The sequence below is a fragment of the Myotis brandtii genome, unplaced genomic scaffold (genome assembly GCF_000412655.1).
Source record: "Myotis brandtii unplaced genomic scaffold, ASM41265v1 scaffold251, whole genome shotgun sequence".
NCBI lineage: Eukaryota > Metazoa > Chordata > Mammalia > Chiroptera > Vespertilionidae > Myotis > Myotis brandtii.
This window is the reverse complement of record NW_005359516.1, coordinates 2707667-2732781: the sequence shown is the minus strand read 5'-3', so window position 1 is coordinate 2732781 and position 25115 is coordinate 2707667. Positions and strand designations below refer to the sequence as shown.

The 25115-nt window shown below is 42.0% G+C and overlaps 1 long non-coding RNA gene across 1 annotated transcript in view; it reads right to left on the bottom strand.

Moving 5' to 3' along the window:
* Positions 1-12745: 12745 nt before the first annotated feature.
* Positions 12746-25115, bottom strand: part of LOC102252784 — a 51344-nt gene continuing 38974 nt past the window's right edge. The window contains exons 4-5 of the long non-coding RNA XR_001362412.1: positions 20433-20507; positions 12746-12781 (exon numbers count right to left, since the gene is read on the bottom strand). This is a non-coding gene — a long non-coding RNA (uncharacterized LOC102252784). The remainder of the gene's footprint in view (positions 12782-20432; positions 20508-25115) is intronic.

Sequence of the window (25115 nt, the reverse complement as noted above, 5' to 3'; positions counted from 1 at the left end):
GCAGCTCAGGCTGAATACAGGGGAATGGTAGATAAGGCCACAACAGTAGTATTCCATAGTATGGGCCTGGACTTCATCCTACAGGCAGTGGTGAAGCCCTGAAGAGGGCTTTAAGCGGGGAAATGAGATAATCAACTTACCAGGAAAGCTTTTCACACCACACACTCCCACTACTCCTAGCTAATTCCTACCCAGTGAGCAGTTTCACAGTGTTGCTTCCTCCAGGAAGTATTCCCTGACCACCCCTCAGGCTCAGCTCCTCTTAGCTAGGGTTTCTAGGGGTTTTCAAGCACTCCTATCACACTGTCTTGATTACCTGTGGCCTGTACTTTTTCTCTCCCTTTGTATGCTGTGAATGCTGGAGGCCAGGGACTGGCTATTTGTTCTTTGCTATATCCCCAGCACCCTGCATAGTGTCTGACATGATAAGCTCTCAATATGTATTTTTTAATATATTTTTATTTCAGAGAGAGAGAGAGAGGTAGAAACACCAATGGTGAGAGAGAATCATTGAGCAGCTGCCTCCCACATGCCCCACGCTGGGGATCGAGCCCACAATCCAGGCATGTGCCTGACCAAGAATCGAACCATGACTTCCTGGTTCATAGGTCAACGCTCAACCACTAAGCCATGCCTGCTGGGCCAATATGTATTTATTTAGTGGGGGGAAAAACAACTGTGAGAAGATAACTCTTGTAGTTTCTAGCCTGAGCTATACAGTATAGGTTGGAAAGGGGAAAGGGGACCAAGGAGGAGCCACTTGTAATGGTCTGGGTAAGTAATGATGAGGGCCTGATCTGAGGTAGTGGTGATGGAGCTGGAAAGCAGGGAGAGATTGGGAAAATATTTAGGAGGCAAAAATGATAGGCCTGGGTGGTTAGATGAGTGAAGGGACGGAGGGCTCCTGGGCTTTTGGCATAAGCAGTTGGGTGGATGATGGATTAACCACAACTGGCTAGTCTGGAGGAGGAGGAAATGTGTGGGGGAAGATGATTAAATCAGTTTAGGACATACAGGTAGGGACACAAAAATGGAGAAGTCTGAGGGGCAGGTGGAATCATAGAATTGGATCAGATACCTGGGACAGATATCTGATCTGAAAGTGAAGATTTGGGAGCTGTCATCCTATAGGGGATGGCTAAAGGCCAAGGAAGGGATAAGATCACCAAGGGAGTAAAGGAAGAGGTGAAACAACAAGGAGGACGCCCACCTGTAGGAGGTGGGCTGAGAGGAGCTACGAAGGGAAAGGAGACATAAGAGAGGGAGGGAGAAAAGAAGAGTACTACAGCTGCTAGGGGAGAAGTAGCTTCAAGGAGTAGCAAACATGGTTCTATAGTGCAGACAAACTAAGAGCCCATCCAGGCTCTCCTTAAACTTGAGAAAACTAAGGCCCAGGGAGGCTAACTGAGGTGTTCAAGGCCACGAGCTATTATTACCCATGGTCACAGTGATCAGTGGCTCTCAAATTATGATTGCTGGACTCCTGGGGGTCTCCAAGACCTTTCCAGGGTGTTCAAGAGATGAGGAACATTTTTATAACAATACCAAGATTTTTTTTTGCAGTATTCACTGTGTTGACATTTGCACTGATAATGCAAAAGCAACAGTGGGTAACTGCGGGGGCCTTAACACAAATCAACGAAGTCATATTCTTCACCACCCATGCACTTAAGGCTTAACAACAAGTCCAGCTCCATATAAGAATGTCAATGATGGAGTAATAATTATTAATTAAAACATTACCCTTGAGTATAGATCTTGTTAACATCTGTACATAAAGCACTTCTGCTGCATACTGAAGTAATGGATGCATTTATGTGATTGACTGCACTGAACTGAACTACCTGCTTTTGTTGTGGAACATCATTTTTGTTAGAAAGAACAACTGACAAACTGATTATTCAGAGTTAGGTATTTGGAAGACATTTTCTTGAAAATGAATGAAGTGAGTTTGTCACATTAAGTAAAACAACTGGTAGTAATTTTTGCCAATGATAAAATTTGAGCTGTCAAGTGAAAACTAGAATTTTAGAAAACTTGTATCGCCGGCCGGTGTGGCTCAGTGATTGAACACCAACCTATGAACCAGGAAGTCACAGTTCAATTCCTGGTCAAGGCACATGCCCAAGTTTCGGGCTTGATCCCCAGTAGGGGGCGTACAAGAGGCAGCTGATCAGTGATATACTCTCATCATTGATGTTTCTATCTCTCTCCCTCTCCCTTCCTCTCTGAAATCAACAAAAATAAAAAACAAATTAATAAAAAATATATATATTTAAAAAAGAAAAAGAAAACATATCCACACCAGGAGCTTGACTGCTTCCCAATACCTAAAGACTTTGCTGATTAAATCAGTGGTGATATTAACAAATCTGTGATGAACATATAATAACGACAAATGGAAAGAACTTAATAAACAGGAAAAAGAAACCCACACTCAGGGCCAAAAATAAAATAAAATAAAATCTGATATTGTGGAATGAAATGTGTCCACTTTGAAAGGTCTGCGTAACTCACTGAGTCATTGTTTTCCAAATAACCAATGCATGATGTTATAAAATCAGGCATGAATAAAAGACCTACTCAAGGTGTAAGACAGACCAAGAGAGTTTAATATAGCTGAGTATGAGGAGTTAGCTCATTGATGTGGCTTCAGATTCCACACTGCAAACTAATCTTTCAGAAACTGGCTTTGTCCAATTTTGGTGGCATATCAATGATAGCCACAATGATCTGAAAAGGCTATTAAAATACTCCTACTTTTTCCAACCACAAATCTGTATGAAGCTAGATTTTGTTCATCTACTCCAATCCAAGAAACATATTGCAATATCTGAATACAGAAGCAGATATGAGAATCCAGCTATCTTCTCTTAAGCTAGTCATTAAAGAGATTTGCAAAACTGTAAAACAATATGACTCTTTTCTAATTTTTTTATTTTTAGAAAACATATTTTTATAAAAATCACATTAACGTGTAAAGGATTTATTTCTTGTTTATTTTAAAATAATAAATACTTTTAAAACCTCTGTTTCTTTTATTTCCATATTTGTAATATCTATAGCTACAGACCACATAAATAAACTTAGCTGAAGAAGAGATAAGACAGCAGGCACAGTGAACTAAAGAGAGAATAAGACTCTTTTCTTCCCTTCAAAATAATGTTCCTAATTTAAGGGCCAAGGCCTGGTAAGTGGTCCTACCAGGCAAGGCTGGGTTCATCCACAATCCCCTCTACTGCCACCTGTGGGAGAAGAAAGACTAGGGACAGAGGGCTGAATGGGCATTCGGGTCTTATCTTCTTCACATTCCATATCTAATTTGACACAATAGCCAATGAAGTAAGGCAGGTGGAGCCATTTTTTATCAGTTACGATTTATGGGGAGGAAACAGGTTTGTGCCTTGCCTAATACCAGTAAATAAAAATCAGATTGGAATCAGCAGCCTGGGGTTTTAATCCAGAGTTCCCTCCCCTGGATACTCAGCTAAAATACCTCTCTTCCCTGAGCAAGCCTAGAGGTCCACCACTACAGATGCATTGTTTCATTTGCAAGTAAGTCTTTTCTTATGTTTATAAGCCACATCGATTTCATTTTTTAATGCTTTGTCCATCCTTTTGGGTATCTGGTCTTTTCATAATAGTTTGTAAGACAAAGTGACCCTTTGTAGTATTTTTCAGTTACAAAACTACTTTTAAAATAATTAAAAGTTAATGAAATAGAATACAAAGAAACAATAGAGATGAATACACAAAAGCTGGTTCTTCGAAAAGAAAACTGACTTCTAACAAAACTAATCATGAAAAAAGACATGAAGCATTAAATAAGTGATACTGGGCATGAAAGAGGGAATAAAAATAAAATACAGTAGAGATATAAAAATAAAAGACTATAAAATTTTTACACTAATAATTTTTAAAACTTTTCTTACGTTTTAAAAATTTTTTAGAAAAATTCAAAATTACTAAAACTGACTAGAGAAGAAGTAATCGTTTTAGAATACTTAGAGTGGTAGTAGAAGTAATATTCTGGAGTGTCCTCTTAAAGTGCAAACTGCTCAGGGAAGTAAGTGCTAGTCAGTTCGTTCCTCAGTTGCCTTTTGGGTCTTTGGAGCCTGGGCCTGTCTGGCTGGAAGGAAAGATGATGCTGAGTACAGAGAGCCTGGCACTGTCCCCTGTTCAGCAACCCTAGTGGCTATGAGTCAGATTACACCCAGGCTGTATCAGGCTGCCAGGACAACCCTACTTGCTTCCCTAAGATTTGGCCTCAAACCTGAGGTTCTGTCTGGCCTGTCAGTCCCAAATGGGAACAGACACCCCCATCAATCTGGCTCTGCCCAGCCCCAAGGCTCAGCCTACAATCCCCTCCTCCCTTACCTCTCTTCCTCAGTTCTCCCTCTCTCCTTCTTCCCTCTCCCTGCCTCCTCTCCCTCACCTTCTGTTGGAAGACAAAGAGTAGGTCCAGGTTTGGTTGGAGTCATATCAGGTGCCATACTCTCTCTCCCCACATCCCACCCTCTCTGCACTCCCACTGCCTGGTACTTTAGCCAGAGGGTTTACAACAAATAGGTGGAGTCTTAAGGCCTAACCATTCAGCCTATCTTGGCCCAGTCTCCAAACTCATTTCTGAGTCTGATGTCAAATGGGGTCAGAGGGGTCTGGTGGTGTGTGCAGTAAAGGGAGATAGTTGTCTAGCTCTGTGCCCTGGTACTGGAGTTCATGTAAGAGATCTATCATTTATACCTTGCACTGTCTGTGGTGCAAATGAATGTCCCACATATATAAGCACTAATATGTCTCAAATTTGTCAATGTAGTTCAATGAATAAAAATTAAACCTATTTAAATGTGTTATCCTGTCCATACCAGCTTGTGACCACCAGTATTATCTCAAGCAACAGACACTAGAAGCACCACCACTAAAAGATACGTGTGTGTGCACATGGGTGAATGTGTGTTGGGAGGTTAAAAATCTGTAATTATTTTTAATGATAGGGTGATCTTCAGGAAAAGGATGGGGATGAGCAATGTACCCAACATTGCTGTGGTCAAGCTGTGATGTCTTCTTATGGTCTTATCCATTGTGGGGGTGGGGAGGTAAGTGTGGGAAGGAAGCCCCAAGAGAGTTGAGTTTAGGTAGAAATAGTTCCTTTGTGGACCTTGCTGCTAATGACTTTAGTCCTGGATTGACTGTAGCCCCTAGCATCCCCTAAGACGGTACTTCTGTGGACTCTACCTTGCCCAAAGCCTCAGGGGGGATGGGATGTGGAGGGCACATACTCACTGTGACTTCCAAGTTCTGCTGACTACCTGGTCTAAAGTATCCAGCTTGTCCAGAAAACAATAAAACTGATCCTGCAATGACAGTGACGACATTAAAGGCCAGGACAAGTGTCAATGGTGAGAATATGGCTAGAAACCCAGCATCAGAGAACTAAAAACCTCCAAGAGTAAGAAAGAGGTTTGATGTCATGGCACTTCCCAACTTAGGCTGACATGATGATTTAAAGCCCTAAGGAAGGTTCCCAGATTCCCCCTATCTAGTGAAATGACATCTAAAATCCCAAAATTAGAGCTCTCTTCCTTTCACTGAACTTCCACTAGTTTGGGCAGTGCTGGGTGAAGCAGGAAAGAGCTGGGACCAGTATTACTCTGAGCTGCTGTCACTCTTTTTCACCCCAGTACAGATGAAGGCTGAGAATCAAGTGTGATAGGGTAGGTTTGGGAGTGGATGGAAGTAATAATGAGGAGAAAACTTTCTAATATTGCCTGCAACTGATTATATTGACGATTTAGATCTTTCAGGTCTCTCTCCCTAACCCCTCTGAACCCATTTGGGTTCTATCTTTGGAAACAATGAGCTTCTTTGAAGTACTCACCACTCCCTGCCACCTGAGACCTTACAAAGTTGGGTGCTTTTAGCATGGGCTCTATGTAGACTCAGGGCTATAAGTGATTAATTCAAATCCTTCCTCTCTGGGATCCTCTGTATCCAGGAAGGGGACAGTGACATAATAGGAAGCCTGGTGTATTTTGATGTGATCTGTCAGGCTCTTAGAAATCCTTCTTCCAAGCCCTGGCCAGTGTGGCTCAGTTGGTTGGAGTGTTGTCCTGTATACCAAAGGGTGGCAGGTTCGATTCACAGTCAGGGCACATGCCCAGGTATAGTTTGGTGTGTACACCACGTAGCCAATCAATGTTTCTCTCTCACATCTATGTTTCTCTCTCTTTCTCTCCCTTCCACCCTCCCCCCCGTCTCTCTCTCTAAAAATCAATAAAATTTTTTAAAATCCTCCTTCCAAAAATATCACTCCTATTCCAGACCCACCTGACACTCAAAATTTCACCTTTAGAGGGTCTGTAACATTACTCACTAGGTCTCTAAAAAAACACAAAGATCATTTAACTCAGGGTTGGGGGGTGGGATTAGTGAAAAAAATCACACAAAAACAAACCAGTGGTAGCCTGGAATTCCTAGATGAGGAGCTCAGAGGTGACAACCCAGTGGGCAGAGGGCAGGAGTAAGAAAGTGGGAGGGTTGGAAGTATCTATATTAAAGCTGTGTTTTCATAGTGCATACATGGTTTTCAATTATATTGAACTAGAGGCCCAGTACACGAAATTCGTGCACAGGTAGGGTCCCTAGTGGCTGCCAGCCGGGTACTCCCTTCCTTCCCCCGGCCAGCCCTTACCCCTGGTCAAACTCCAGGACTACCAGGGGACAATTTGCATACTACACTTTTATTATATAGGATATTTGGGGTGGCTTTGGCAAGGAAGTGACAGAGATTTGGGATGCTAAAGACTGGCCCATAAAACACCCTTTGACTCTACTTCTTCAACAAAAGAAACAAGCTGAGCACCAAGACCATGGAAATCAAGACACAAGCAGGGAGTAGGTCAAATTCAATACCCTCTCCCTTAGTCATTTTGCTTGTCAGAGGCAGGTAAAGACCTCAAGGCTGAGCTGGGGAATATCCACAAGGATCTTGAGTCCTCAGAAATCTCCTCAGGGTCCCCTCCCTGGAGGATGGGAATGCAGTCCCTTTGGCCAAGAATGGCAGGAAAAAGGCAGAGTAAATTGTGGGCTGGATTGTCCCCGTCACATGATGCAATCTCACTGCTTTTTGTCACGTAATCTTTTTCCCTCCTCCTCTGGTCCCTCCCTCGCCTCCTTTCCTCTCCCTCTGCTCTGTTTTGATTTGGTTAAAATAGATGCAAACTCTGGTGTTTTCTATTTTTAATACCCAGCGATTACATAATCTATACCGTAATTGCTGACTTGAAAAACTACTGGCAACAGTAGAAAATCCCCAGAGTTTTAAACAGGAAAAAGATTATTACAGCACAAAGCCTTTGGCAGTTTTACTGACTGGTAAACCGCCTGTAATCGTCACTTGCCAGTGTAAGTCACATGGGCCCTGGGAAACACTCTCCCCACCTCAAGGAAAGCCGGCTGGGGGAGGGGATGAGCTGCAGCCTCGGCTGGGAGGAAGCTCTGAATGGCAAGGCAGGTGGTGGGATGGTGCACTGAGAGTTTTCTCTGGACCCAGACTCAGGGTTCCTGGAGTGAGCTTCAGGTTACCACCCCCTCCCAGCGGCTACCTTTTACTGCTTTTATTTCTTTCTTTAGAGTAGTCTCTAGCATCCAGGATCTTTCCCTCATCAACTTCCCAGGTCTTCCTATAGCAGCGGTTCTCAACCTGTTGGTCGCGACCCCTTTGGTAGTCAAACGACCCTTTCACAGGGGTCTCCTAAGACCATCCTGCATATCAGATATTTACATTACGATTCATAACAGTAGCAACATTACAGTTATGAAGTAGCAACGAAAATAATTTTATGGTTGGGTCACAACATGAGGAACTATATTTAAAGGGCCAGAAGGTTGAGAACCACTGTCCTATAGCCTCCAATACATTCCTAAACAAGCCTGAGTGAAAGGAAACTATTGCAGTTAAATAGATGATTTAAGAAAGACAGAGGAGCAAGGAAGACTGCTTGTTTATCACAGAGACCTGACCCACTCCTCTACAGGGCTTTCCACATATTAGGCCAACATCCACACTATTTAATTCTTCAATAAAATATTCCAATAAAAATATAAGAACTATAGGTTTGGTAAGGGTTTCACAACCAAATCAAAATGATTTCATTAAGACAAAATTTTCTGTATGTGTATGGGAGGTGTAGGTAGTATAGGAGATACAGAGGGGATAGAAACAACTTTCCCTGACTTTGCCAATTCTGCCACAATCCTATCCCCAATAAATAATCAAGGAGGGTGAGTCCAATTTGGGTAACTTAACTATATGTGATGATTCATTCAATAAATGTTTGCTGAATGCCACACACTGGACTCTGCAGGGGATATAACAGTGAGCAAAATCACTGCCTGGTGGAACTGCCAGGTCAGTGAGGGAGACAATCAAAATATTACATAAACATATCACTATAAACCCTACATGCTGAAGGGTTATGAGGGAAAAACACAGGGCACTAGGGATATGTAGAACAGGAGGCCTGATAGGGCCTGAGGTTTCTTAGAAGATTACCCTAGGCACTTCAGGGTTCTTTTTTCAGTACCTCCTCTTCTTTCACTTCCCCATCCTCCCTCTTGCCTTGCTCCCTGTAGTTAATATTTACTGCCCCCCGCCCCATGTACAGAGGATAATGCTAGGTTCTTTATATGTACAGTCTCATTTGATTCATATAGCAAATGGACAATTCAGCACTTTAAGACAAAAGGATCTGTTGAAAAAGGCCAGATCACCTTTCCTTTTGTGTTGTTGCTACAGGGAGAGCAACTCTACTGGAGCCATCTGAAGAAATTCAGCCAGCGTTCTCGTTCTTGCCACGTCTGCTCAAACGGCCACAGTCTGATCCGAAATACGGCCTCAACATGTGCCGCCAGTGTTTCCATCAACTGAAGGACATAGGCTTCATTAAATTGGACTAAGACATCTACCTTATGACAGAATGCTATCTCTTTGTACATAAAAGTTAAAAAAAAGAAAATAAAAAATTAAAGGCCAGATCACAATTTATAATGAGAATTATATACAATTCATACCATAAGTTAAGACTATGCGGGTTACAAAAATCTAAATCAAAGTTTCAAAAGAGAGAAAAGAAAAAAAGGAAAGCTGGGGCCCATGTAAAATGAAATGCCGGCATTAGTTTAGCTTAAGGCATGGTTAGATCCAGGTGCTCAAAAGATGTCATCTAGTCTCCATCTCTGTCCATCTCACAGCTCAGCTTTCATGTGTTGTTCTCAGCACTCCACCTGGGGTGGCAAGACGGTTACCAGCAGCCTCAGAGTTATGTACATACTACAAGCTTGGCAACCCAGTTGGAAAAGAAATGAGAATTTACCTGTTAATAGTTCCAACGAAAGTCCAGAGTGCTGATTGGTCTGGATTTGAGACCATGCCCATTCCAACTGCTGTTCTCTGATTGCATAGTCATGTGTCCTCCATCAAGAGCCAAGGGATGAACTTGAATCCAGTCTGAGAATGGGGAAGGAGGTGGTCTCCCAAAGGAAAACTAAGGTACTCAGACCTATAAAGGGAGAATCCATGCTGGACAGTCAAAGCCACTGATCCCCACTGTCCTCAAACTTTGGAATTACAGTGGATGTTAAGACTATCCAATAGATTCTTCCTCCCTAAGGAATGGGCAAGAGTGCTGTACAGTGTGGCACTGTCTGGATTTGCCCTAGTCCCACTCCAGCTGCTCGGGGACGTTGGCTTCTTGCTTTAGAGCACTCACCAGAGTCTTAATATTTGCTTAAATACTTGCTCAGAACAGTCTTCAAGTCCTAAGGCTTTGTGGAAGACTTTTCCCACCTCCCTTCACTCCAAAATGATGTGCCCTACTCAGCACTGGCTAAAAGAGGCTGCAGTTCTTTGGCTCTTTGGCAAGCGTCCACAGGGTCTGTGCAAATTATAGGGAGAGGAGGGAATGACAAGTCCTTTGTTGGAAAATTTTACTTTCCTTCTGGAGTCTGAACTGAAAATGGCTTTCATTGGGCACATACAGGAATATTAGGATAGTTCATAAAGCACCCAATAAATAGATGTCCATAAGAAGGATCCTGAGAAGGGGAGTAGGGGAAATCACTTAAACATTCTATATGATACACAGCACTATAACAATGATATATCAATTGGAACCACCTGTCCTTGGGCATGTTTTAGAAGCTGCCTGGATCCGCCATTCCAAATTTACGTGAAGTCCAAATCACTGTCCCACAATTTCTACAAATTCCCAGCAGCTAATGCTCTTAGCAATCCCTTTTGGCTCTGATTCCAGTTCCTTCTGTGTGGGCAGAGCTCAGGAGATCTATCTCAGTGCTGCGGCCGATGCAGTGCTGTGAGTACACTCCAGCGAACAGGCTTCCTTGGCACACCAGGAAGTGGCAACGCCCGCCTGACAAATCTCCAGGAGCCACCTACTCTTAGCTCCGACCCTCACGCCCATTGGATAACATAGCAAGCGTGTCCCTATTGCATTGGCTGCTTACCCCTTTATATACGGCTGTACTTCCTCAATAAAGTTAGAGCTGTGTCTCTGAACCTGGTCTCTGGAGTCGTGCATGCAGACGCCCCAGCGCGTTGGGCTCCATCGTCCTCACCCCCGAGGGACCCCCTGTTCCACTTCTGAACTTGGGATCTCATTCACATTTCACCTTCTAAGGCTGGTCTCTTACCTCTGCTCGAGCTGTCCCATGCTTTACCAAAATGGAAAAAATACACATATACAAACTCACTCAAAACATTGTGTTCATCAGATGATCCTAAAGTTATGAAGAAACAGAGGGGTTTTATATTCCATGCTGCTGGGCACCTTCACCCTTCCAGATATTTCTCATATTTAGAAGGGGTCTCTCCTTCCCTCAGGAAATTAAGCTCCCCTTATATTACTCAGAGTAACTTAGCTCTCCATCCCCCTTCCTCTGAACTCCAATGCCATCAGAGCTAGAGTCAGCCCCATTATGAACCATCCACTCCAGGTTCCACCCCAGACTAGACTGAGGAACAAAAAGAGGTTTTGAATTTTCCCTCTCTCACTACCACCATTAACTATATGTGTATGGGAGGTGATGATGCAAATGGGATGATTCTTTCCTCTGCAAATATGAATTATGCCACTCCTCTTTAGAACAGACTTAGCTATAGTCAGTTTTGATTTTAAATAAGTTTCTACACGCATACCTCAGAGATATTGCAGGTTCAGTTCCAGACCACCACAATAAAATGAATATCACAATAAAGCAAGACACACGAATTTGGGGGCTTTGTAGTGTATATAAAAGTTATGTTTAAACTAAACTGTAGTCTAAGTGTGCAATAATATTATGTCTAGAAAACAATGTACATAGTCAACAATATTGTAATAACACTTTATAAAGGGAACACTTTATAAAGTAATGATTGCCTAACCACTATGCTATACACCTGAAACACACAAAATAATGCTGAATGCAAACTGTAATTGGAAAAAAAAAAAAAGAATGAATGGATCCAGCAATTCCACTTCTGGGTACTTATTCCAAGAAAGCACAAATACTAACTTGAAAAGATATTTGCACCCCCTTGTTTATTGCAACATTATTTACAATAGCCAAGATATAGAAGCAACCTAAGTGTCCATCATTAGATGAGTGGACAAAGAAAATTTGAGAGATACAGATATAGATAGAAATATAGATGTATAATGTAATCGATATCTATATATATAAAAGCCTAAGCGACTGTTCAACCGGTAGCTATGATGCGCACTGACCACCAGGGGGCAGACGCTCAATGCAGGAGCTGCCAAGCTGCAGTGACTTGGCAGCTGCGCTTCTCAGGTGACGCACCCAGAAACAGAGAGGAGGGAGCCCGATTCTGGGGTGCATCACCTGAGAACCACCCTTTCGCAATCCAGGACCCCTCAGGGGATGTAGGAGAGTTGGTTTTGGCTTGAATCCCACAGGGCAGGCCAAGGGACCCCACCAGTGCACGAATCCGTGCACCAGGCCTCTAGTATAATATAATAGATATAATGTAATAGATATAATATAATAGATATAAAATATTATTCAGCCATAAAATATTATTCAGTCATTGTGACAACACTGAAAGACCATGAGTGCATTATGTTAAGCCACATAAGTAGGACAGAAAAAGACAAATGCTGCCCAAACAAAAACAAAAAAAAAGAAAAGAAAAACAAACAAAAAAAAAAAGACAAAAGAAAAATACCAAAAAAAAAAAATGACAAATGCTGTATGACTTCACTTTTATGTGGGATCTGAAAACAAAACAAAAACCAATCTCTTAGATGCAAAGAACAGATTGGTTACCAAAAATAGGGGTAGGGAGTGGACAAAATGAATAAAGGTGATCAAAAGATATAAAATTCCAGTTATAAAATAAGTAAGTCATGGAGAGGTGATGAACAGCATGGTGACTATAGTTAATAATATTGTATTGCATATTTAAAAGTTAGTATGATTGTAAGTCTTAAAAGTTCTCATTACAAGAGAAAACATTTTTGTAACTATATACAGTGACAAATGTTAACTAGGATTATTGTGGTGATTGTTTTGCAATATACACAAATATTAAATCATTATTATGTACACCTGAAACTAATATAATGTTATAAGTCAATTGTGCCTCAATAAAAAAATAAGCAATGTACATACCTTAATTAAAAAAGACTTTATTGCCCAGCCAGTGTGGCTCATTTGATTGAGCATCATCCCATGGATCAGGAGGTCGCCAGTTCAATTCCTGGTAAGAGCACATACCCGGGTTGTAGGTTTGATCCCCAGTAGGGGATGTACAGGAGGCAGCCAATAAATGTTTCTCTCTCATCAATGTTTCTATCTCTCTCTCCCTCTCCCTTCCTCTCTCTGAAATCAATTTTTTTAAAAAAGACTTTATTGCTAAAAATGCTAAACATCATCTGAGCCTTTAGTGAGTCATAATCTTTTTGTTGCCTCCATGTTGATGAAAATGAAATTATCTGCAAAGCGCAACAAAGAGAAGTACAATAAAATGAGGCTGCTGTATTACACCACTCAATGTAAACTGTCCAGCTCAGAGAAAAGCCTGTGTTACAAGTCCAAAACACATATACCCATATACACATATTCACATATACCCATACTGGGGTCCACTGACACTGAGAATGTGTCTAAGGAAAGCAATGCTTCTGTCCCAAAGGCATTACCTGTCTTTCAAAGACAAAGGGGTTTATGTCCTCCTGTTTCCAGGCTAGAGTTCTAAAGCCTCAAACCCCAGTGAAATAGGCAAAACTAAGGTGTTAGCTTCAAGGACTCTTTTCATCTAGGTTGGTGGGGGCCTGACCTGAGACAAAGCTTAAAGCAGCTGAGAGGCTTCTCCAAAGGAAAGGAAAGGATAAATGCAAGGAGCATGTTTCCTCCCAAGGCCTAGGCCAGCTCTAAGCCTTGCCTTCTGGAGCTACTCTAGTAAAATTTCCTTTGGTTTCTAAGGGGAAGGAGCAAACAGAGGAAGACCCAGCCCCTCCCATTGCATCAGAGGCAGGAGGCACAGAGGCTCCACAAGGCTGTAAATAACAATGAAAAGGGAAAGAAGAATTCTGAGCTTTGAATTCCTTTGTTCATCACACCAAAAGGTACTACAGCAGGCACGAGGCCCAATAGTCTGCCTCAGAAGTCCTTTTAGTTCCTGGGGAGGGAGGGATAGTAAAAGGTCCCTAAATCCTTATCAGAAGTTACAAATTATAATACAGAGTTAAACAAATAAAGAGAGTTAAGAGGGTGAGGAGGGAGAATATACCTTTTATCTTACTAAACAAAAGACATAAGTTGACTTTTCATTCATTAATATAATTAGAATACAGTCTTAAATATTTTTAACGTAAATGAACCCTCTAATAAAATTTATAACAGAATGAATACATTGCAAATCAAATAAATAGGAATGTGCTTAAAAAATAAATGGGAACAGTCTATTATATTGCTCTGAACTTGCTTTTTTCAATGATACAGAAACCTACTTCAATGTTTTCATGGCCACATAGTATTTCACAATCCCCTTCTCAGGGATATTTACCAAAACAATGAACATTCTTGTTCAGAGAACTCTGCTCTAGGATAAGCATTTCTTTAGGTGAAATTCCAATTTGCTCTGCCTATTTGTATTGTTTGCTCATTTTCTATTGGGTTTGTTGTCTTTCCCTTATTGATTTATAGGAACCCTTTAAAAATTATAATATACTAGAGGCCTGGTGCACGAAATTCGTGCACGGAGGGAAGGGTGTCCCTCAGCCCGGCCTGCATCCTCTCCAATCCAGGACCCCTCAGGGGATGTCCGACTGCCTCTCGAAATCCGGGACTGCTGGCTCCTAACCTCTCACCTGCATGCCTGCCTGATCGCACCTAACCCCTCTGCCTGCCTGCCTTATTGCCCCTAACCACCTCTGCCTGCCTGCCTCATCGCCCCTAACTGCTCCCCTGCTGGCCTGAAAGCCCCTAACCGCCTCTGCCTCGCCCTGCACCCAGGACCCAGGATTCCCTCCTCCGGCCAGTTGCAGGCACCCAGGACCTGGGCTTCCCTCCCTCTGGCCAGCCACAGGCACCCAGGACCTGGGTCGGCTTCACTCGGGCCAGCCACAGCCACAGGGGACTGTGGGTGGGTGGCTTTGCCCAGGCTGCAGCTGCAGGCTCCCAGGACCACGGGGCAGGCGGCTTGTCCCTCTCCCAGGCCACTGCCCCAGCCGCTGGCGCTCGGGACTGCGGGGCGGACAGCTTGTCCCTCTCCTGGGCCACAGCCTGGCTGGTCCCCATTCCTCTCTCCCCAGTGTTGAGTGTCTGAGCTGTTAAGGCGTGATGGCATGAGGGTGTGACAACCATTTGCATATTAGCTCTTTATTATATAGGATGTCTTTTACATATATTGCAAAATTTTTCTCCCAGTGTGTTGGGATAACTTTAGCCAGATAGAAGTTTCTCATTTTCATGAGGCAAAACCAATCACAACTTAGAAAGTACTGCCATGGGAACAGTGCACCCTGAGCTCTGAACCACACAGCCTCTTCTGCTGGGGGTCACACAACCTTGCTTAGGTTCCTGAGGGGAATGGCTGTTTAGGCAATCATTTTCTGAGCTGTTCACATCTGGTTTTAAAGCCAGGGCAATAGTGTAAATAGATCAAGTTAAGAAGGGGCAACAAGAATTCTGAAGATTTTATTTGTTTGTTTTCAGCTATTTGGAGGCTCCTTTCTTAAATGTTTAGAGTCATGTACTAACAATGTCAAAGGAATCCTGAACCATTGCAAATCCAAAAACATCTTTATAAACAATAGTCTGAGTATTTCCAGACTTTTTCAAACTATGTGGGCTTTAGGGCATTATTTACTGCCACCATGGATGGAGGAAAAAATAAATTCCAGACCCCACAGGAATAGAAAAGCTCAAGAATCCACCAACTCCTAGACTTTTAAGCAAGTAACCTTTACAAAATTTCCCACAAGCCTCTCACAGAAGATGGCACTGGCCCAACCTGACACTGAACAACTCAAAAAACCCTAGTGGCCAAGTGAGATTCTGCCCACAAGAGTACTTAGTCCCTGGTCCCTGCAAACTCTGCCAAAGGCCCAGGACTTGGTGGCAGTCCTCCCACTTGGTCAGAACCCCCTCCTCCACCCCTCCCCCGACTATTAAAAACCACATGGTGTTTAGGAGGCCGTGCTGAATGCAGAACTGAAAGATGATTCCGGCCTCCTTCCCCTTGCCAAAACCTGACACTCCTTGAGGAAATTGACTTCTGGGCAATGAAGATTCGGCCATAAAATCATTCATCAGTCAGTACCCAGTGGTACCAAAAGGAGAAACAATCTGTCCCAATGCTGCTGCACAGCCATTATTCCTACAATCTTTAAAAAAAAAAAAAATCCTTCTTTTGCTGAGGTTTGCACCAAATAACTACACTTCTCCTCACTGTTGTCAACTACTGACCGTTTGGTCATCAGGGGCTTTGGCTTTTGATCAGAGTCTGCCTTTCCATTCTAAGTCAGACCCCTTGCCTGGTCATGACCTTCTATATTTCTACCCCTCCTTGTCTTTATTTCTACAGCTTCTGTTATTCAACAGCATTGAGATTTCCAGCTCCTTGAAACCAGCTGCCCATTATATTGCTGTTTATCAGTCTTTCTTGCATTCACTTCTCTCTAGCCAACTGGATGACAACCACTCTGCTACCAATTCTTATGCTCCCTTCACTCCAAGTCTACCATTTGCCCCACAAAACACCACTCCTATTGTCCTCTGCTTTAACCCCTAAGTTGCTGAGTGCTGCTAAAGCAAGCACTATCATGAGGGCTGACTCCTCTAGAAATTCATTGTCTTCAATGATTAGTTGGGTCTGCAGCACTGTTCCGTTATCCTCCTACATACCCTGATCACTACCATTCGCACAACTGTTTTTAAAACTGCCACTGTCCCCAATACCCCACCTGCTCTAGCCGATGACCTCAACTTCTGCCTAGAGAAAACAAAACCCAACTGAAGGAAACTCCCAACTTTCTGTTTCCCCAAAATCTTACCAAATTCCTCTGCCCTATCATATCCCTCCCCCTATCAAATGAGACTTAAAAGTGTTCAAGAGTGGCAGCAGAAGGTAGAAAAGCAGTAGATAGTGGTAGTGGTGGTAGCCTAGTCCTAGTTCAGTTCAAGTGTAATCTCTGTACTAGTGCTCAGGATATAGTAACCTGCTCCGCCAGCGCCTTGCTCAACAATTTTTATTTTTCTTTCAATCTCCAACTTCATCCTCTTTACTAGTTCGTTCTCCATAGCACAGGGATATGCTTCTAGATCCCGTGTCTCCCCTTCACTAACTCTCCTCATTTCACAGAAAAGCTTCTCGAAAAAGTGGCCTTCCTGACTGAATCCACACCCTCCTTCCATCTGCTAGCTGCAGAGGTACTGTCTCATAGGAGAGAGTGGACTGGTCTTATTTACCAAAGGTCTGCTCTTTGGAAAATTGCTTTAGAGATTAGCAAAGAAGCATAGTGAAAGGAAATACATTGTGTTGCTATTAATTCAGAGTTTTAATAATAAGAATAATTTTTAATAATAGGAATAATAGATTTCCTTTGTGTCAACATTACCTCTGAATAGGGTATAAGGAAGATTGTTTAAAGTGTTCCTTAAAACAATGAAAGCTGGCCCGGCTAGCATGGCTCAGTGACGGAGTGTCGATCCATGAACCAGAAGGTCAGAGTTTGATTCCTGCCCAGGTTGTGGGCTCAATCCCCAGTAGGTGGCATGCAGGAGGCAGCCAATCAATGATTGTCTCTCATCATTGATGTGTCTCTCCCTTCCTCCCTCCCTCCCTCTCCCTTCTCTGAAATCAATAAAAATATTTTTTTTAAAAAAGGAAGAAAGCTGTTTAGATACAGCTTCCCTGATTCTCTAGATCCAAAAGCTAAAAACAATCTCTCCTCAGGGGGGAAGAGGGAGGTGGAGGTGAAACAGGGTACAGGGGAGATAAATGGTGATGGGGGAAAAATAAAGAATCAAAAAAATTAAAATCAAAACAATCTCTCCTCTGAGTTCCCACAGTTAGTCTATACTTGTCATACTCTGTCACTTTATCTCAAGTTATCACAGAACTGCAGTTAATAAATATTTGATAAATGAATTAATGGACTTTACAAGCACCAATTATAGATTATATAATTCTAATTACTAATCAATCTAATTGACTAATTAAATCAGGCCCCCTGAAGAGCCTCCACTAACATTTTGCTAACTTAATATTAGTCTTTTTATATATATTGAAATTAATAAAGTTGCATTAAGTCAGTTACATCCTGTAATTTAGGGTTTTACTTATTTACACATGCCTTGCAAAATCTCAAACACTGAGGTATTACTGTGTTGTTTGGGGTTCAGTCTGAAAGGACTAAGGTAAGAGTCAGTGAGGCAGTCCTGGATGGTGCTCCATTGGTTGGAACACAGTCCCATACACCAAAGGATTGTGGGTTCAATTCCTGTCAGGCCACATATCTAGGTTGTGGGCTCAATCCCTGGTCAGGGTGTGTGGACAAATGAATGTTTCTCACATCTGACAGATGTCTGTCTTTCTCTCTCTCTCTCCCTTGCTCTAAAAGATATAAATATATATATTTCCATCCATCCTTGGGTGAGGATTTAAAAAAAAAAGTCAGTGAGGCAGAATTGGGCATTGGGGGGAGGAATGCATTTGTCTCCTCCTTCACCTGAGAAATACCCCAAGAAATGCTCCTCCAGGAGCACTGAGACTTCCTCTCATGCAGTCTTCTCCCTCTGCTTCAACTACTTTCAAATCATTTGAGTGTCAGCTCCTCAACACAGGCATGACTTTGTCCTTGCTGGACCCTTCCAGAGTTTACTCTTTTCTAAAACAAGATGTCTGCCTAGAAAGTCTCAAAAGTTTTTTTCTGATGTGAATAACTGCACATTATTTACAGCATGAAAATAAAATTTTATCTTGAAAAGCAGGTTCAATGCTTTAAAAAACTCAGTGGCAAATCCTTTTGTGATATGAAGAATGTCCAAGTCCCCCTATCACTCCCAATACAACTGCTAGATATCTCTCTGAGACCAATAATTCTCCTCAAGCAGGACATGGAGACACGTCAGGAGCTTCTTCCAAAGCACTGACATTCTTGCTCCCACAATCCCTCTGAAGAAGCCAGTCCTTAGTCCTTACAATTAGAATTATGGGCTTGGAGTACTGTGCTAAGAGTAAAAGAGTGGCAGGGAATGCACGTCAGGAAACATAGGGCAGGGCCAGGTGACAGCCCCAGTCTCTCTGGAGCCAGATCCAGAACCTCCCAGTTTGCTTTACCCTCACAGAGGGTGTAATTTCTAACAGGGCAAAAAATCACCAATGGCACACAGACAAAGGGCAGGGCCAGGCTGGGTAAGCAAAAGCTAGCAATGAGCCCAAGAGGCTCCTGATTTAGAATCCAGGCAGTGAGGAGGAAGGGTCTTGGAGAGGTCCCCAGAGAACTTGGAAAGTAGCTGCCCTCTCTGGGTAAGATCCAGGTTGCCAACAAGAAATCTCATACCTCTAGAGGCCTCCTCACTTGCTTCAGAGACTTTCTCAGCAGCCTGATCTCATTAGAAGGAAAGATCATGCGACTGGGACTCAACAGACACCAGCTTACTGGTTTGGACAACGTCCCTTCTCTGTGGAGTCACCAGCTCACAGAGCAGAAACTTCCCATGGTGCTTCCATTTCCTCCCTTCCCACCACAAAATCCGAAGGAAAGACTTGTCCTCAAAACCATCCGGCTAAGCTGCAGGGTGAGACTGTGGGAAGACTTCCTCACAGCTCAATATGCCTCAGGGAGAAAGAGTTCTTTGGTCCTTCACTCACTCACTCACTCACTCACTCACTCACTCACTCACTCACTCACTCAACCACGGCTTCCTGACTGCACACACTGCTCCAAGCACTGGGCTGCAAGGATGTCTTGCAGGACTCTCAGAGGATATTAGTCTAGCAATTGCCTAAGAACCTCTTTAAAGTGGCCCCCGTTAATTCAGAACTTCTGACAGGAAATAACTACTTTTTGTGATTATGCTATTAGAATGGGTTAGCAAATAATTTAAACCCATAAATATGATTGTCAGCTGGAAAACTGAAGTGACTTAAGACTTTGGTTATTTTACTCATTAAAGCAGGTCCTCTTAGGAACTCTACCAGCTGGCACATACACAAGTGATTTACTATGTGATCCCAAAAGTAAACAAACCTAATGACTTTGTAAAAAAATTATTTTCATGTAATTAATTCAGACAAGCCCTTCCCTCCTGGCTCAAAGTAATATGCTTTTACTGTATTACTTTCAAAAGAATGAAGCCAGAATTCAATAAACCACTAAGCCACCACACTAACTCTGCTGTAACCAAACTGGCGACCTTATTTCCGAAATACCTCAAGCTATTTATGGACAGATTCAGACATTTTTCCCCTTGAATTCAACAGAAATCCAACATTCTCTAGTTTAGAGGAATGTCAGGGCCTACAAGGGGCAGGGAACAAGGCAGTGACTATGAGTGATATGGTGTCTTCCCCTCTTCTTCCTCCCACCGCTTACTGTGGATACCCCTAGCTCCAGGCTGCAGCTTTTGCTCTATTCTTTCCCTCCTTGGAAAATTCATCTCTAAGAGATGGAGAGTGAAGAACTGAGAAATAGAATTTGAAGCCTGAATACCTGAGTTTGAGTTTGAATTCTACTCTCTAATTGTGTCTCAGTGTCCATATAAAAGAAGCAAAATAATAGCACACAGCATACAGGACTGTGTAAGCTAAGTTGCTGTATATAATGGCCTTTGTAAATGGTAGAGTGCTTTTTAAATAATGCTGTGGCTGTTGTTTTATTATGAGTACTGCCCACTCCTACCTCTTCTTAAGCTCTCTACTCAGGTTCCAATTGAGACCACTGCCACACACTCCTCTCCAGAATCCGTCGGGACTGCTAACAGGAAAGAGAGAACCAAGATACATGATCACCCCTTCCTCAAGTATCTAAAGGTGTCAAATCTAAAGAGTCCCCACTCCCACCTATTGCCTCTAGTTTAGAAATAACTTTTTCTCTAAATAGGAATCTCCAGCCTACAAAACATTTCCATTTGGATATATATCTGGCCCTTCAAATTCAACTCCAAGAAACAAATTTGTCTCCCCTTCTAGAAGAGTGGTTCTCTCTTTCAGTTACCTCCATTTCTGTCATGACAAATAACTTTCCAAATTCACAGGGTAGACCAGTGGTTCTCAACCTTCCTAATGCCGCGACCCTTTAATACAGTTCCTCATGTTGTGGTGACCCCCAATTTCATTGTTACAAATTGAACATAATTAAAGCATAGTGATTAATCACACACAAAAAATGTAATTATATATGTGTTTTCCGATGGTCTTCGGTGACCCCTGTGAAAGGGTCGTTTGACCCCCAAAGGGGTCGCGACCCACAGGTTGAGAACCGCTGGGGTAGACAGACACCATGGTATTATCAGTGACTTGCTATTCTTTCTTCTTTATCTTCCTCCTGACTGAAACTATCATATCAGTGTTTCCTTCAGAATGATCCTTGTCCTTATCATCCCACTGCCTACTCCAGTTTATGCCTCATTATTTCAGACCTAGACTGCCACTATCTTATTTATCTAATTGCATTTTTCACTTCATTCATGTCATACATTCACACCATAAATCCTTCCATAAACACTGCTTTTATCACCACTATTCATTACCTAGTCCACCAATCTGGTTTTAACCTACCCACCACCAACCACAGTCAAGTCAGAATCTATTTCTTATTTTTTTAAGTGGCTTTTTCTTTTCTGAATCAGAAAAGATAATTTCTGTTAACAATGTATTGCATGAATTTTTAAATAAATATTTCAATTGAAACAGGTTCATATGCTATTTTTCTCATGTATATACTATAGCCATCTTTCTGAGTTAATAATTATATATCTATTTCATTTATCATTGTATAGACATACCACAATTTATTTGACCCTATCAATGGCCATTTTGATTATTAGAAACTCTATAGTAACATATAGTAACAAATATCCTCACACATATATCTCTGTATACTTGCCCTTGGGATAAATACCTAGAAGTAAAATTGCTGGTTTAACAGTGTATGCACTTTAAATTTGATACATATTGCCAAACTGAACTTCCGAGAGACTGTATTCATTTATATCCCTAGCAACACAGTATGAGTTCCTGTTTCCTCAAGCCCTCAGCAGCAATAAATATTTTGTTTAATATGTGTCAGTCTAACAGTTGAAACATGATATCTCATTTCTGTTTGCCTTTTCTGGATTATAAGTGAAACAGCTTTTTTCTTTTTTTGTGTGTTTTTGTTTATAAGCCCCTTTTATTTTTTTAAAATGTTTTTATTGATTTCAGAGAGAGGAAAGGAGAGGGAGAGAGGAATAGAAACATCAATGATGAAAGAGAATCATCAATTGGCTGCCTTCCATACTCCCCCTACTGGGAATCAAGCCTGAAAACCTGGGTCCTGACTAGGAATTGAACCATGATCTCCTGGTTCATGGGTCAATGCTCAACCACTGTGCCACACCAGCTGGGTTAAAACAGCCTTTTTCTATAAGCTTTATTGGTCACTTGTATTTATTCTTCTATGACTTTGGCCTATTTCCTTTTTGTGTTTTTCCTATTGATTTGTAAGTGGCTTAAACCATGATCTCCTGGATTTCAACTTAAAGACATTTCAACTTAAAGACATGTTGAAAACTCTTTGTGCCCTGGCCAAGGAACTTAGTTGGTAGAGCGTCCTTAAGTACGCCAAGGTTTCATGTTTGACCCCTCCTCAGGGCCCATACAAGAGGCAACTAATAAATGCAAAGTAAGTGGAACAACAAATCAATGTTTCTCTCTCTCTCTCTCTCAAATCAATTTAAAAAATAAGTAGCAACAAATCTCTCTCTCACTCTCGCTCTCATTCTCAAATCAATTGTAACCAGTTTGTCATCTGCTTTTTATTTTGTTTATGGTGCCTGTTGCAATTTTTTTAGATAATCTATCACACTTTTTCCTTTATAGTTTCTGTCGTTGGTGCCCTAAGAAACTGTTTTCTAGTATACTTATTACTTTAGTTTTTATGTAAAAATATTTAATCCATCTAGAATTTATTTTGCTAGAAGGTGACAGAATTTTTTTTTTTAATGGTTAGACATTTGTCCTAAACACTATCCTTTCCCACTGAAACCCAAGTCTGTTTCTGGGCTTTCTAATCTATTCTGAGCTCTGCTCCCCAACAAGAATTCTTTCCAGTTGGACTAGTTTTTTCATTGATCATAATAGTTCTATGTAGGTTGTTGCCTATATTCACATCGTTGCCCTTGGAACATCATCAGACCTTCCCTCCACTGATCCTTCAAAGCGAAACCATTTCTGGGGTAAGAAGAAATAAATGCTACCTAAAACAAGAAATGCTTTCAAAAGAGGGAAGGTAATGTAAAATAACACATCAGAGGTTCCACAAATCCTTTAATACCCTTGTACTGAAGTACTCCTGCTGAGGATCCATAATGATAATCTAAGGAGAGGATCCCTGTAGATTTTTGTGGATATTTTACTAGGTGGGGGGTATTTTGTGCTAGATGACTTTCAGCTAATTACTTCCTTAAGATGGTAGATTATTTATCCTCTTGTTTTAGGGTTTCTGCCTCATTTAGAACCTTTTTAAAGGAACCAAATTCCATGAGGCTCTGAGATGACTTACAGAAGCAGCCAGTGGGGAAGGTGACAATTACTCTGCTTGCACAAGAAACAAGCTGAGGGTCATATGGCCCATCCCTTCTCCACTCTGAATGCTTCCAAGGGGTCTTTTGATCCCTAACCCACCTAGGGTGTTCTTGGTCAACATCTCTTCCATGATGCTTACTCCCGAGGTTTTAGCCCTCAGATGCTTCCTTTCCAGACTTCCATTTTACTTAGAATCTTAACCTCAGTTAACCTTTCATTGTTCTTTGTTTTTTACTATCTGTTAACTTTTCTATTTAATTCAACTATAGATTCCTTGCAGGCAAGAACCACAACCTGGAAAGAAAGAAGAACGGGAGGAAGGGAGAAAGGGAGGGAGGGAGGGAAGGAGAAAAGAAGGAAGGAAATCATCCACCCATATTCTAAACATTTTCATTACACTGAGAGCCTATTAAATTTATGGTTGGGGAACAGTATAAGATAGTGATACAGAAACAAGTTTACAGGTATGCTCTCCCTCCCTGGAGCATGTTTGCACCTTTCCCTTCTCCCTCTTCTACCTCCACAGGCGTGCATCCCCTAAACTCTAAACTCATTGAAACCAGGGTTGCAAAGGACAGCACCAGTTCATCCCAAGCTAACTCACTGCACCTGTCTCCAAGATCCCTTTTCTCTAACTTTTTAGTGAGTCAAAGCAGCCCTGCCTAGGCTCTCCACTGTTGCTTCTTCTATTCTAAGCTCTTCTTTGTTTCACTGCCCCCAGCTTTAATAAATGTAGGGGGGAAAAATTTTTTTAAATATATTTTATTGATTTTTTTACAGAGAGGAAGGGAGAGGGATAGAGAGTCAGAAACATTGATAAGAGAGAAACATCGATCAGCTGCCTCCTGCACGACCCCCACCGGGGATGTGCCCGCAGGCAAGGTACATGCCCTTGACCAGAATCGAACCCCGGACCCTTGAGTCCGCAGGCCGACGCTCTATCCACTGAGCCAAACTGGCTAGGGCAGGAAAAAAATTTAAAAAAGAAAAAGAAACAAATTTACTAAGCCCAGGAACAAAGGAGGAGGAATAAGAATAGGAAGGAATAGGGGAAAAGGGAGAAGAGAATGGGTTGATAAAGAATATAATTTGGTTTGGGATATGTTGATTTAAAACTGCCTAAGAGCCATCCAGGTTATAACATCAATAGTGTTTGGCCATTGTGATTCGGGAACTCAGAAGAGAAATTTAGGTTGGAGATAGAGATTTAAGAGTTTCTGACATATCAGTGGTAGCTAAAACCATAAGCATAAATGACATCACCCAGGGATAGTAGAGGGAGGAGAGAAGAGAGCTAGGAACAGAATCTTAAGGAATGTCTTTATGTAGGGAGCCTGTTAGGCAAAGACTAGTCAGAGAAAACAAGCCTTTTGCAGTTATAGGCCAACTAATACTTATAAATACCTACAGCCTGACCAAATAACTGACTGGCTCTATTTAAGATCTCTAAATGCTCACTCCCTGATCTTCACAGTTAAGACTTTCAGAAGAAGGGGCAGAAATGGACAAGTGCCATAGGCCAAGGCTCTTAGGATGGAGCTTACGAGTAGAGAATACTACTTGTTGGATGTTCAAAGAACATCATACCTAAGGGCATACCTAAAAGCTGAGTCTTGCCCAAGCTGGTTTGGCTCAGTGGATAGAGCATCAGCCTGCAGACTGAAGGGTTCGATTGCAGTCAAGAGCACATATCCAGGTTCTGGGCCTGATCCCCAGTAGGGGGCGTGCAGGAGGCAGCCGACCAATGATTTTCTCTCATCATTGATGTTTCTATCTCTCTCTCCCTCTCCCTCCCTTC